Source organism: Carcharhinus amblyrhynchos, chromosome 15 (genome assembly GCF_965287045.1).
Source record: "Carcharhinus amblyrhynchos chromosome 15, sCarAmb.v2.hapA, whole genome shotgun sequence".
NCBI lineage: Eukaryota > Metazoa > Chordata > Chondrichthyes > Carcharhiniformes > Carcharhinidae > Carcharhinus > Carcharhinus amblyrhynchos.
Genome location: NC_137338.1, coordinates 2,012,633 through 2,025,615, shown reverse-complemented (window position 1 = coordinate 2,025,615; position 12,983 = coordinate 2,012,633). Strand labels below are relative to the sequence as shown.

Sequence of the window (12,983 nt, the reverse complement as noted above, 5' to 3'; positions counted from 1 at the left end):
ACACTATTCAAAGTCTTCCCGTTAGCCCTATACTCAACACATCTGTTATTCCTACCAAAGTGAATTACCTCACATTTCTCTGCATTAAACTCCATCCGCCACCTCTCGGCCCAGCTCTGCAACCTGTCTAAGTCTTCCTGCAAACTATGACACCCTTCCTCACTATCTACCACACCTCCGACTTTGGTGTCATCAGCAAATTTACTAATCCACCCAACTATACCCTCATCCAGATCATTAATAAAAATCACAAACAGCAGAGGCCCCAACACAGATCCCTGAGGCACACCACTTGTAACCGAACTCCATGATGAATATTTACCGTCAACCACTACCCTCTGTCTCCTATCCGCTAGCCAATTCCTAATCCAGTTCCCTAGATCACCCCCAATCCCATACATCTGCATTTTGTGCAGAAGCCTACCATGGTGAACCTTATCAAACGCCTTACTAAAATCCATATACACCACGTCCACTGCCTTACCCCCATCCACCTCTTTGGTCACTTTCTCAAAAAACTCAATAAGGTTAGTAAGTCACGACCTACCCGCCACAAAACCATGCTGACTATCTCCAATCAACTCATTACTCTCCAAATAACTATAAATCCTATCCCTAATAATTTTTTCCAAAACCTTGCCCACAACAGAAGTGAGACTCACCGGTCTATAATTCCCGGGGAAGTCTCTGTTCCCCTTCTTAAACAATGGGACAACATTTGCTAACCTCCAATCATCTGGTACTATACCAGAGGCCAACGACGACCTGAAGATCAGAGCCAGAGGCTCTGCAATCACTTCTCTTGCCTCCCAGAGAATCCTGGGGTAAATCCCATCCGGACCAGGGGACTTATCTATTTTCAGACCCTCCAGAATATCCAGCACATCCTCCTTATCAACTGTAACACTGTTAATTCTACTCCCCTGCAACCCAGTGTCCTCCTCAGCTATATCCATGTCCCCCTGCGTGAACACCGAAGAGAAATATTGGTTCAATGCTTCACCAATCTCCTCCGGTTCCACACATAACTTCCCTCTGCCGTCTATAACTGGCCCTAACCTTGCCCTAACCAACCTTCTGTTCTTGACATACCTATAGAACACCTTAGGATTCTCCTTAACCCTATCAGCCAAAGTCTTCTCATGTCCTCTTTTAGCCCTCCTTAGCTCGCTCTTCAACTCCCTCCTAGCCAATCTAAAGCTCTCTAGTGCACTATCCGAGTGCTCACGTCTCATCCGAACATAAGCCTCCTTTTTCTTTTTAACCAACGAATCAACTTTTTTGGTGCACCACGGTTCCCTAGCCTTACCAATTCCACCTTGCCTGACAGGGACATACCTATCACAGACTCGCAGTAGCTGCTCCTTGAAAAAACTCCACATTTCGGACGTTCCCAATCCCTGTAATCTCCTAGTCCACCCTATGTTTCCTAATTCTCTCCTAATAGCCTCATAATTACCCTTCCCCCAGCTAAAACCACTGGCCCGAGGTTCATGCCTATCCCTTTCCATCACTAAGGTGAACGTAACCGAATTGTGGTCGCTATCACCGAAATGCACACCAACTTCCAAATCCAACACCTGATCTGGCTCATTTCCCAGCACCAAATCCAATATAGCCTCACCTCTAGCCTCACCCAAGCGTGACGAATGCCTTCTTCACCACTCTGTGCACCTGTGACTCCACTTTCAAGGAGCTATGAACGTGTACCCCTGGATCTCTTTCTCCTGTAATTCTCCCCAGTGCCTTATCATTAACTGATTAAGTCCTGCCCTGGTTCAATCTACCAAAATGCATCACCTCACATTTGTCTAAATTAAACTCCATCTGCCTTCGTCAGCCCACTGGCCCAATTGATCAAGAACTTGTTGCAATTGGAGATAACTTTCTTCACTGTCCACTATGTCACCAACCTTAGTGTCATCTCAAACTTACTAACCATGCCTCCTATATTCTCATCCAAATCATTAATATAAATGACAAATAACAGTGGGCCCAGCATTGATCCCTGAGGCACACTGCTGGTCACAGGCCTCCAGTTTGAAAAACAACTCTCTACAACCACCCTCTGGCTTCTGTGAAGAAGCGAGTTTTGTATCCATTTAGATACCTCACCCTGGATCCCCTGAGATTTAACTTTATGCAACAACCTACCATGCGGTACCTCATCAAAGGCCTTACTAAAATCCACGTAGACAACATTGACTGCACTGCCCTCATCTACCTTCATGGTTACCCCTTCAAAAGACTCAATTAAATTTGTGAGACATGATTTTCCACTCTCAAGGATGTGTTGACTGTCCCTAATCAGTCCTTGTGTCTCTAAATGCCTGTAGATCCTGTCTCTGAAAATATCTTCCAACAATTTACCCACTACAGATGTGAGGCTCACTGGCCTGTAGTTCCCAGGCTTTTCCCTGCAGCCCTTTTTAAATAAAGGCACAACATTTGCCACACTCCAATCTTCAGGCACCTCACCCGTGACTATCGACGATTCAAATATCTCGGCTAGGGGACCTGCAATTTCCTCCTGAGTGATACTTGCCACTTGTCAGCAAAAGCCTGGATATTGTCCAAGTCTTGCTGCATTTGGACGTGGACTGCTTCAGTGTCTGAGGAATTGCAAATTGTGCTGAACATTGTGCAATCATCGATCAACATCCTAACTTTTGACCTTATGATGGAAGGGAGGTCATTGATGAAGCAGCTGAAGATAGCTCGGAAGAGAACACTCCCCTGAGGAACTCCTGCAGTGATGTCCTGGAGTTGAGATGATTGACTTCCATCCACCACAACCATCTTCCTTTCTGTCAGCTATGATTCCAAGCAATGGAAGGTTTCCCTCGATTCCCATGGGCTCCAGTTCTGCGAGGTGCCATATTCAGAGGATATGCCAGGAGACTGGAGAGATCCAAATGTGGCACCCATATTGAAGAAAATGCACAGGGTAATTCCTAATAACTACATGCAGGTTAGGTTCACATCACTGACGGCTGACGGATAAAGCACTGGAAACAATAATCAGGGAAAACAATGAACAGACACTTGAAAAAGTTTGAATTAATTAAGAAGAACACGCACAGATTTGTAAAAGGCAGATCATGTTTGAATAACATAATAGAATTTTGGATGAATCAATAGAGAACACTGATGGATGCAGTTGATGTTATCTATACAAATCTTGAGAAAATGTTTGACTTATAAAATTCTAACAGGACTAGACAGGGTAGATGCAGGGAGAATGTTCCCGATGCTGGGGTAGTCCAGTAAGAAGTCTCACAACACCAAGTTAAAGTCCAACAGTTTTATTTGGTAGCAAAAGCCACTAGCTTTTGGAGCACACTCCTTCATCAGGGAAGTGGGAGATCTGTTCACAAACAGAGCATATAAAGACACGAACTCAACTTACAAGATAATGGTTGGAATGCGCGTCTTTATAGGTAATCAAGTCTTAAAGGTACAGACAATGTGAGTGGAGAGTGCGTTAAGCGTAGGTTAAAGAGATGTGTATTGTCTCCAGACAGGGCAGTTAATGAGATTTTGCAAGTCCAGGCAAGTCACGGGGGTTACAGATAGTGCGACATGAACCCAAGATCCTGGTTGGGGCTGTCCTCATGTGTGCGGAACTTGGCTATCAGTCTCTGCTCAGTGACTCTGCATTGTTATGTGTCGTGAAGGTCGCCTTGGAGAACGTTTACCTGAAGATCAGAGGCTGAATGACTGTGACCGCTGAAGTGTTCCCCAACAGGAAGAGAACACTCTTGCCTGGTAATTGTCGAGTGGTGTTCATTCATCCGTTGTCGTAGTGTCTGCATGGTCTCCCCAGTGTACCATGCCTCGGGACATCCTTTCCTGCAACGTATCAGGTAGACAACGCTGGCTGAGTTGCAAGAGTATGTACCATGTACCTGGTGGATGGTGTTCTCACCTAAGATGATGGCATACATGTGGGGGAGTCTAGAACCAGGGGTCACAGTCTATAGATTCAGGGTAGACCATTTAGGATGGAGGTGAGGAGACATTTATTCACCCAAAGAGTGATGAGCCTGTGGAATTCATTACCACAGGAAGTAGTTGATGCCAAAACATTGAATGTATTCAAGAGGCGGCTGATACAGCACTTCAGGTGAATGGGATCAAAGATTGTGGAGAGAAAGTAGGATTAGGTTATTGAGTTGGATGATCAGCCATAATCGCAATGAACGGTGGATCAGACTCGAAGGACCAAATGGCATCCTCCTGCTTCGATATTTCTATTTTTCTATCTAAAGTACCATATAAAAGACTGGCCATCAAAATTGGAAGTTCATGGAATGGGAAGGTCAATGTCAACTTAGAGAAAACATTGACTAAAGCAAATTGGAGATGATGGTTCATTTTGAATTGGAGAATGGTAGACTGGTGTTCCCAATGTTCAATGCTAGGACCACTCTTGCTTTCTGATAAGCATAAAAGATTTGTTTTATTTGGAATAGAGGAAAATTTCAAAATTTGCTGATGAAATTTAACCTAGGACATGGAAGCGATAATTCCAATCAGTTGCAACTGGATGCAGATAATTGTGCAGAATGGGCAGGCAAGAGATAAATGTAATTCAAATGGAGAAATGTGAGGTGATACATTTTGAAAGAAAGACAATGTGGATTTAATGACATGATTCTAAGCAGTATACAGGTGAGAGAGAAGTATGGGGACTGGGGAGGAGGGGGGGCGGTTACATGCACAGAATTGTGAAAGAGGCAGGACATGTAATGTCCTGACTGTTTTAGGGGTTCTGCATTTTAAATCAAAAGAAATAGATATAGTTTGCACACATGGATTCAAAATAACAACAGATTTACTGTAGATGTTGATTGCATAGAGTAGAAAATGAAACTAAGCAGAAGTCTGTCAACCACCGCAATGACATCACCATCAAATCACATGACCGGCTTTTCAAGCAATCATACAACCACTTAAATATATAACAGGAGTGGTTTGCACATCTTACAAAATCTTGAGTTTCCCAAATAGAAGCATTGAGGACAAAAGCAGGATGTTATGCCGAACCTTTATAAAACACTGGTTAGGCCACAGCTGGAGTATCATGTTCAATTTTGGTCACCACACATTAGGAAAGATGTGGGGATCCTTGAGAAGGTGCAGAGGAGATTTATCAGCGTGTTCCCGGGGGGAGGGACTTTAGTTACAAAGTTAAGCTGGAGAAAATGGGGCTGTTCTCCTTGGAGCAAAGTGTTTCAGAGGAGATTTGATTGAGGTGTACACAATTGTGATCAGTTTAGATAAAGTAGACCATTAAATTAAACTAAAACTAACCTTCATCTTTAGCTCTGTGGTTGACATTTCCAACACCTGGTGAACCTCAGGCCTCCCGTGCATGCGCCAATCACAAAAGTGTCACACGGGCGGTTTAGATTTTTTACGTTGGACCCGACTAACAGGATTTGGAGCTAAAGATAAGGGGCCCATGTGCCCAGGCAAAAAGCAAAAACTCAAAAAGATACAAAAAGCCTGAGAAGCGAGAGACAGAGAGGGGTTAAAAATAGCATACGCTGTTCTGAAAATAAGAACTTTGAAACCATGCCAATAACTTCTATCTGCAGTTAGCTAATGCCTAGATATGAGATTAGCATCATGCTGAGACTTCTGTCCTGCGCTTCAGCTTTCTCCTTTTTTAATTATGTTACCACCTTTTTCCTCATGCTTCAGTTTTCTCTCTGAGGTAACAGTATTCCAAATACTAATGTAAAAGCAAAAGACTACAGATGCTCAAAATCTGACATAGGAAGAGAAAAGTACTGGAAAAACTCAGATAGTCAGGGAACATCTGTGGAGAGAAACATTCTGTTTCACAATTTTCAATCCTGTATGAACTGAGTAAATTATTGGTGAACTGGGTTTTTAAGAAAACTAAGGCCTTTAAAGAGTTTCATTTCTTACAGTTCTACAAGGCAAAGGCCCAGGCTTTGCGATAGCTGGAACTGAAGCTATCAGCGCTCAGGATTATTATGGTGAAAATCACATTTTTGACATCCGCACACGCACAGTAAAATACAAAATTCCACATTTCCCGGTTCTCTCTGAATTTTCTGCCCATGTTGTTGTTTTCTCTGATCATACAATCCCTACAGTGCAGCAGGCAGCCATTCAGCCCATTGAGTCTGTATCAACTCTCCGACAGAGCATCTTACCCAGGTCCTCTCCCACGCCCTATCCCCATAACCCCATGCATTTAGCATGACCGTGGGAAGAAACTGGGGCACCAAGAGGAAACTCACGCAGACACGGGGGGAATGTGCAAACTCCACACAGACAGGGACCCAAGACTGGAATTGGACCCGGATCCCTGGCGCTGAGGGGCAGCAGGGCTAATCACTTTGCCACCTTTACGGTGTCCGTAAATATGTATTTTGCTACAGGTCAGTTCAGAGAAAATAGATGTGGCTCAAAGGCTGTTCCCATCAAATAATAGGACAAAGAATAGGGGAATATAGATTTAAGGCAAGAGATGCAGAGAAGATGCGAATAAGAACATACAAACGTAGGGATTAGGAGCAGGAGTTGGCCACTTGACCCCTCAAGCCTGCTCTGCCATACAATAAGATCATGGTTGACCTGACTGTAACCTCAAACCCACAGTACTGCCTATCCGTAGTAACCTTTCACTGTCTTCACGGAGGAGGACGTGAATAATTTGCCGGGTGTTAGTGATGGAAAGGTGGTAGGACTGGAGGGTCTTAATGACATTACTGTTACTAGAGAGGCGGTGCTCGACAGACTGGAGGGGCTGATTGTGGACAAGTCCCCAGGACCGGAAGGAATGCACCCGAGGGTTCTGAAAGAAATGGCGGAGGTGATAGTGGATGCCTTGGTGGTTATTTTCCAGACGTCGCTGGATTCCGGGGAAGTGCCGGATGATTGGAAAACGGCTAATGTTACGCCGTTGTTTAAGAAGGGTGCCAGGCAAAAGGTGGGGAATTATAGGCCGGTTAGTTTAACGTCTGTGGTAGGTAAAATGTTAGAATCTGTCATTAAGGAGGAAATTGCAAGGCATCTTGAAGGGAATTGCTTGATAGAGCAGACGCAGCATGGTTTCATTAAAGGGAAGTCGTGTCTGACAAATTTACTGGAGTTCTATGAGGATGTGTCTAGGGCAATGGATAGAGGAGAGCTGGTGGATGTGGTCTTTCTAGATTTTCAGAAAGCGTTTGACAAAGTACCTCACAAGACGTTATTGCAGAAGGTCGAGGGACATGGAGTTGGGGGTAGGGTGTTAGCGTGGATAGAGGATTGGTTGTCAAATAGGAGGCAGAGAGTGGGGGTCAACGGGTGCTATTCGGATTGGCGGATGGTGACTAGTGGAGTGCCCCAGGGGTCGGTGCTGGGGCCTCAGCTTTTTACCATTTATATAGATGATCTGGAGGAGGGAACCGAGTGTAGGGTGTCGAAATTTGCTGATGACACCAAGATTGGGGGAACGGCAAATTGTGCGGAGGGTGTGGAGAGTCTGCAGAAGGATCTAGATAGGCTGGGCGAATGGGCCAGGAAATGGCAAATGGAATTTAATGTTGGCAAGTGTGAGGTGGTCCACTTTGGTAGGAAGAATGGTAGGAAGGACTATTACTTATGGGGCGAAAAACTGCAGCAGGCGGCGGTGCAGAGGGACCTTGGGGTCCTTGTGCATGAGTCGCAAAAACCCAGCTTGCAGGTGCAGCAGGTGGTCAGGAAGGCAAATGGGATGCTGGCCTTCATAGCGTGGGGGATTGAATATAAAAGTAGGGAGGTCTTGCTGCAGCTGTATAGGGCATTGGTGAGGCCGCAGCTGGAGTACTGTGTGCAGTTTTGGGCGCCGCACCTGCGCAAAGATATTTTGGCCTTGGAGGGAGTGCAGAGGAGGTTTACTAGGCTGATACCGGAGTTGAGGGGGTTGAGCTATGAGGAGAGGCTGAATAAACTGGGCTTGTACTTGTTAGAGTTTAGAAGAATGAGGGGAGATCTCATTGAGACGTATAAGGTGATGAATAGGATGGATAGGATAGAGGTGGAGAGACTCTTCCCACTCAAAAAAGACAGTAGGACTAGGGGGCACAGCCTCAAGATAAAAGGGGGGCGGCTTAGAACGGAGTTGAGGAGGAACTTCTTCACTCAAAGGGTGGTGAATCTCTGGAATTCTCTGCCCGTTGAAGTGGTGGAGGCTGCCTCGCTAAATATTTTTAACATGCGGGTTGATGGGTTTTTGATAGGCAAGGGGATTAAGGGTTATGGGGAGAGGGCGGGAAAGTGGAACTGAGCAGCAACAGATCAGCCATGATCTTATTGAATGGCGGGGCAGGCTCGAAGGGCTGGATGGCCTACTCCTGCTCCTATTTCTTATGTTCTTATGTTCTTATGTAAGAATCTATGTAGCTCAGCCTTAAAAATATGCAAAGGCTCTGCTTCCACTGCCTCTTCAGAAAGAGAGTTCCACAAACTCACCACGCTAAGACAGAAAATTCCTTTGTGATTTCGGACTTAAATGAGCGACCCTTTATTTTTAAACAATGACCTCAGTTTTAGATTCTCCAACAAGAGGAAATATCCTATCCACACCTGGCGTGTCAATACCCCTCGGGATCTTAAAAGGTTTCAATCAAATCTTCTCGTGCTCTTCTAAGCGCTTGTGGATACAAACTGACACCTCCAACTGTTCCTCGCAAAGCAACCCATCCATTCCTGGAATTAATCTAGTAAACCTTCTCTGAACTGCTTCTAACACAGTTATACTGCAGGTGGCAGTGACCCCCAACTCACTTTCTCTGAAGCTGGTGGAAATGGAGACGATGGGTAATTTCAAAAGGAAAGTGGATGAGCACTTATGGGGCTAATGAGACTGATTCTCAGAGAGTGAGCATGGACTCCATTGAGCAAATGATCTCCTTTTGTGCCATAATAACTCTATTTTTCTGTGTAAAAGAATCGTGTTGTCTCCTCTGCCCTGTGCTTTGCTTGCTTTTATAATAGGCCTTAATTACTTCCTTCACTGTACCCTTGTAAAATGTACATTATCTATTAGATTTAAGCCCTAAATACGCTACCCTGCATGTCTCATGCTTTCTACCACTTGCTGTTAAAACATTAATTTACCAGTCTTTACATCAGGCTGATTAAATCAACACTGCACTTGTTATGTCTAAAAGCTACATATTTTCCCATGAAAACAATCTGATGCAATCTGAATTTTTTTTTGTCACTCCTTGAACCTCGTTACTCTGTGATGGATTATTAAAAGTTTCCGAGCTGAATTGTTGTGAAATAAACTAGGAGGGCAGTCACCGCATTTCCATTCATGAATTCAATCTGACTTTGTACCAGTCCCTGCCTCAGGTGATGAATCCTCAGACACAAAATGAGCTGCAATTGTCTCAACCCAATTAACTGACAATGAATAAGTCCTGCACACAGTTCGGTACAAAGCCAGCAGCTCTACATAAGATCAGTCTGCATATCTGTGGCATCTTGAAGAAGAGCTTGCATTTATGTAGCACCTCTCACAATCTCAAAGAATGTCCTAAAGAGCTTTGCAACCAATCAAATGTTGTCATGTTGGGAAACACAAAGTAGTTTTGTTCACATTAAGGTCTCACAATCAGGAATACGATAACTAGGTAATCTGATGTTAGCTAAGTGCTAAATATTAGTCAGCACACCAGGGTGAATGACCCCACTCTTGAATAACATCACTGTATGTTTATGTAGCACCTTTAAAGTAATGAAACATGCCAAGGTGATTCACAGGAGTATTGAAGAAAGAAGGATGACACCAAGCCCACATAAGGAGAAATTCAGTGACCAAAGCATGGTCAAACAGGTGAGTTTTAAGGTGTGTCTGAAAGAGCGAGCCAGACTCGACAGTCAAGGGCTACTGTGGATACTAAACCAGTTGTCCATCACAGCTATTCAAGTCTCTGTTCCTTGGAGATCAGGGAACACAGGTGAGGATCATACCAGTGGAAATAGCCTGGGTGAGCAATATTTTAAATGAGACGAGAACATCCAGGGTGGATGTTGTGGCGCGGCTAAGTAAACTGGTAGCTGCAGAATAAGTTGCAGTGACTGGAAGTACAAGAGACTGGAGATCCGGGATTTTGAATACACAGTTGTAAGTTTATTCATAGAATCATAGAGTCCCTACAATGCAGGAGGCAATTTGACCCATCAAGTCTGCACCAAACACAACCCCACTCAGGCCCTCTCTCCATAACTCCATGTATTTACCCTAGTTAGTCCCCTCTGACGCTAAAGGGCAATTTAGCATAGCCAATCCACCTAACCTGCACATCTTTGGACTGTGGGAGGAAACCAGAGCACCCGGCAGAAACCCACGCAGACACAGAGAGAACGTGCAGGAATTGAACCCGGGTCCCTTGCACTGTGAAGCAGCAGTGCTAACGATTGTGCCACCCTTTTTTTTAAAATCAGGAAGTTTTCCAAGGATTACTGCAGAAGGATTAACAGTTGGGGCATGGAATGAGACGGTGGATGGTGAGTGATACCAAGAAGTGATAGAGATGACCTTATCTATAATTGATATGATGGTATGAGACTAGGTCAAAGGGCAAAATCAAGGGGATGGCCATGGAAATTCACTGAGGAAAGATTTAAGGAGGATCAGAGGACAGTGAACTCAGAGGTGAAAGAATATAATGGTGGGACCTTCCACATTCAGCTGAGTAAACAGACAAGGCCACAACTTAATGTCTCATCCGAAAGACAGATCGGTGAAGAGAAACATAAGCTCAATACTTCACGCAGAGATTAAAATAACTGCACCCATCGGAAATGGCCAATTACATAGATGCTCTTCACACGTTACAGTGAAGACTGGAACCAGTTTTAAATCTGGTTCACGTTACACCTGATTAATTTCCAGCAGACAGGAATCAGTGAGGTCAACATAACCAACATTCTGCTAAGTCAGAATGCTGAAGCACCCAAAACAACCTCCTTAAGAGGTCAGAGGCTGACTACTCTGTGGCGAGTGACTCAGTTCCTGATGCTCCTGGGGCATTCCGTTTTCTGTGAGGCACAAGTCAGGATTGTGATGGGACACCCTCTTCATGCTTGGATAAAGGCAGTTCCAACCACCTTGTCAAAGCTCAACACCATCCAGGGCAAAGCAGCTTGGTCAGTATCCAGTAGGCAGATTTTGGCAAGGTGTAAGAGTAACAGTGTTGTTGTGGTGGGAGATTTTAACTTTCCCTATATTGACAGGGACTCACTTGTAAAATGCAGGATAGAAGAGTCAATTACTAGGGGCATAAGTTAAAGGTACGGGGGGGGGGGGGGGGGGGGGAGGTTTAAAGGAGATGTTTTACACAGAGGGTGGTGGATGTCCGCTGAGGAGGTAGTGGAAGCAGATACAATAGTGACTTTTAAGGGGCATCTTGACAAACACATGAATAGGATGGGAATAGAGGGATGTGGTCCCCGGAGGGGTAGGGGGCTTTTGTTCAATCAATAGCATAGTCAGTGCAGGCTTGGAGGGCCTAAGGGTCTGTTCCTTGCTGTAATTTTCTTTGCTATCCCATCCACTCCCTCCAACAACTTGAATGAAAAGGGAAGCAAGTGCATTGACACTCCATCACCTCCAAAGCACACACCTTCCCAATTAGCACATATGATGCCCATTCCTTTACTGCCACGGGGTCAGAATTCAGAGTTATGGCGTAAGTTCACCACACACATGGTAGAGGTTCAAGAAGAGGACCCACCACTTTCTCAAGGGGAAGTAGGGATGAGCAATAAATCCCTTTTGTTTTATCTATTCATGAGATAGTGGATATCGCTGGCTATGTCCGTATTCATTGTCCATCCTTAATTCACCTTGAAATGGTGATGGTAAGCTGCCTTCTTGAGCTGCTACAGTCCACGTGGTGTAGGTACAGCCAGAGTGCTGTTAGGGAGGCAGTTTCAGGAATTTAACCATGCAACAGTGAAGTAATGGTGATACAGTTCCAAGTCAAGATGGTAGGTAGCTTGGAGGGGAACTTTTAAATGGTAGTGTTCCCATTCATCTGCTGCCCTAGGCCTTCTCGGTTTGGGGGTCACATATTTGCTGTCAAAGGAGCCTTGGTGAGTTTCTGGCCTTTTCACGTCCTGAAGCTGGATTTTTTATTAACCCTCTCTATAACTCAGAAGCACAGAGCCCAGTTGCGGCCCTGTCACTACCTCAAATATGATGAGCAAACAGCACAGGCTAGAAATCAAAGCAGAGATTCTCCTGCTCTAAAAAGCTCAGTTCAATACTTGGCTATGCGATTAACCAATTGATATCGGATATCTCAAATGTTAATAGGATGAAGAAACATTCAGAGGGCAGGGTTAATCCGTTCAAATAAACTCCACTCTTCTCTGTTTTACTGTATATTCATATCTATTTGCACAATCCGACCAGATTTCCAAATCCTTGGCTAATGCAGCCTAATGACTATGGGACTGGATTTGTAACCCAGTGTCAAATCTCATCATTACAAATTGTGAATGTGAACTCAATAAATCTCGTAAACTGTGGGCTGGCACCAGGGAAACGCCCAAAAAAGCTGCTGAATAGTTAGAAAAATCCAATTGTTTTACTGATGTCCTTCAAGAAACAGAACTGATGTTTGCCCAATCAATATGATTGACTCAAAGGTACAGGTGGATAATAAATGTTCTTTTTCCAGGATCATTCATATCTCAAGAACAAAGAGAAAAGATTTTCAGGACAACAGCATTGGGGAAGAGGAAGTGAAGGCCTATAATGATTTCTAAGCTGGCTGTAAAATGCAATAAAATCTTCACAGCAACATGCTGCTATATGAAGTGACAGGACTTCAACCTGACCATTTATCATCTGCTCATTCACCCACTTACATCAAGTTATTGTAGCTCCTCAGTTCTGAAGTTCACATCCTTGTTTTGAAAACCCACAATTGCTTTACCCTTCCCAAGCTCTGAAATCTTTT

The 12,983-nt window shown here is 44.3% G+C and overlaps 1 protein-coding gene across 2 annotated transcripts in view; it reads right to left on the bottom strand.

Annotated features, from left to right (window-relative positions):
- gbe1b (glucan (1,4-alpha-), branching enzyme 1b) overlaps nt 1–12,983 on the bottom strand; it is a 509,684-nt gene that overhangs the window by 193,196 nt on the left and 303,505 nt on the right. The gene's annotated exons all lie outside the window — the stretch shown is intronic.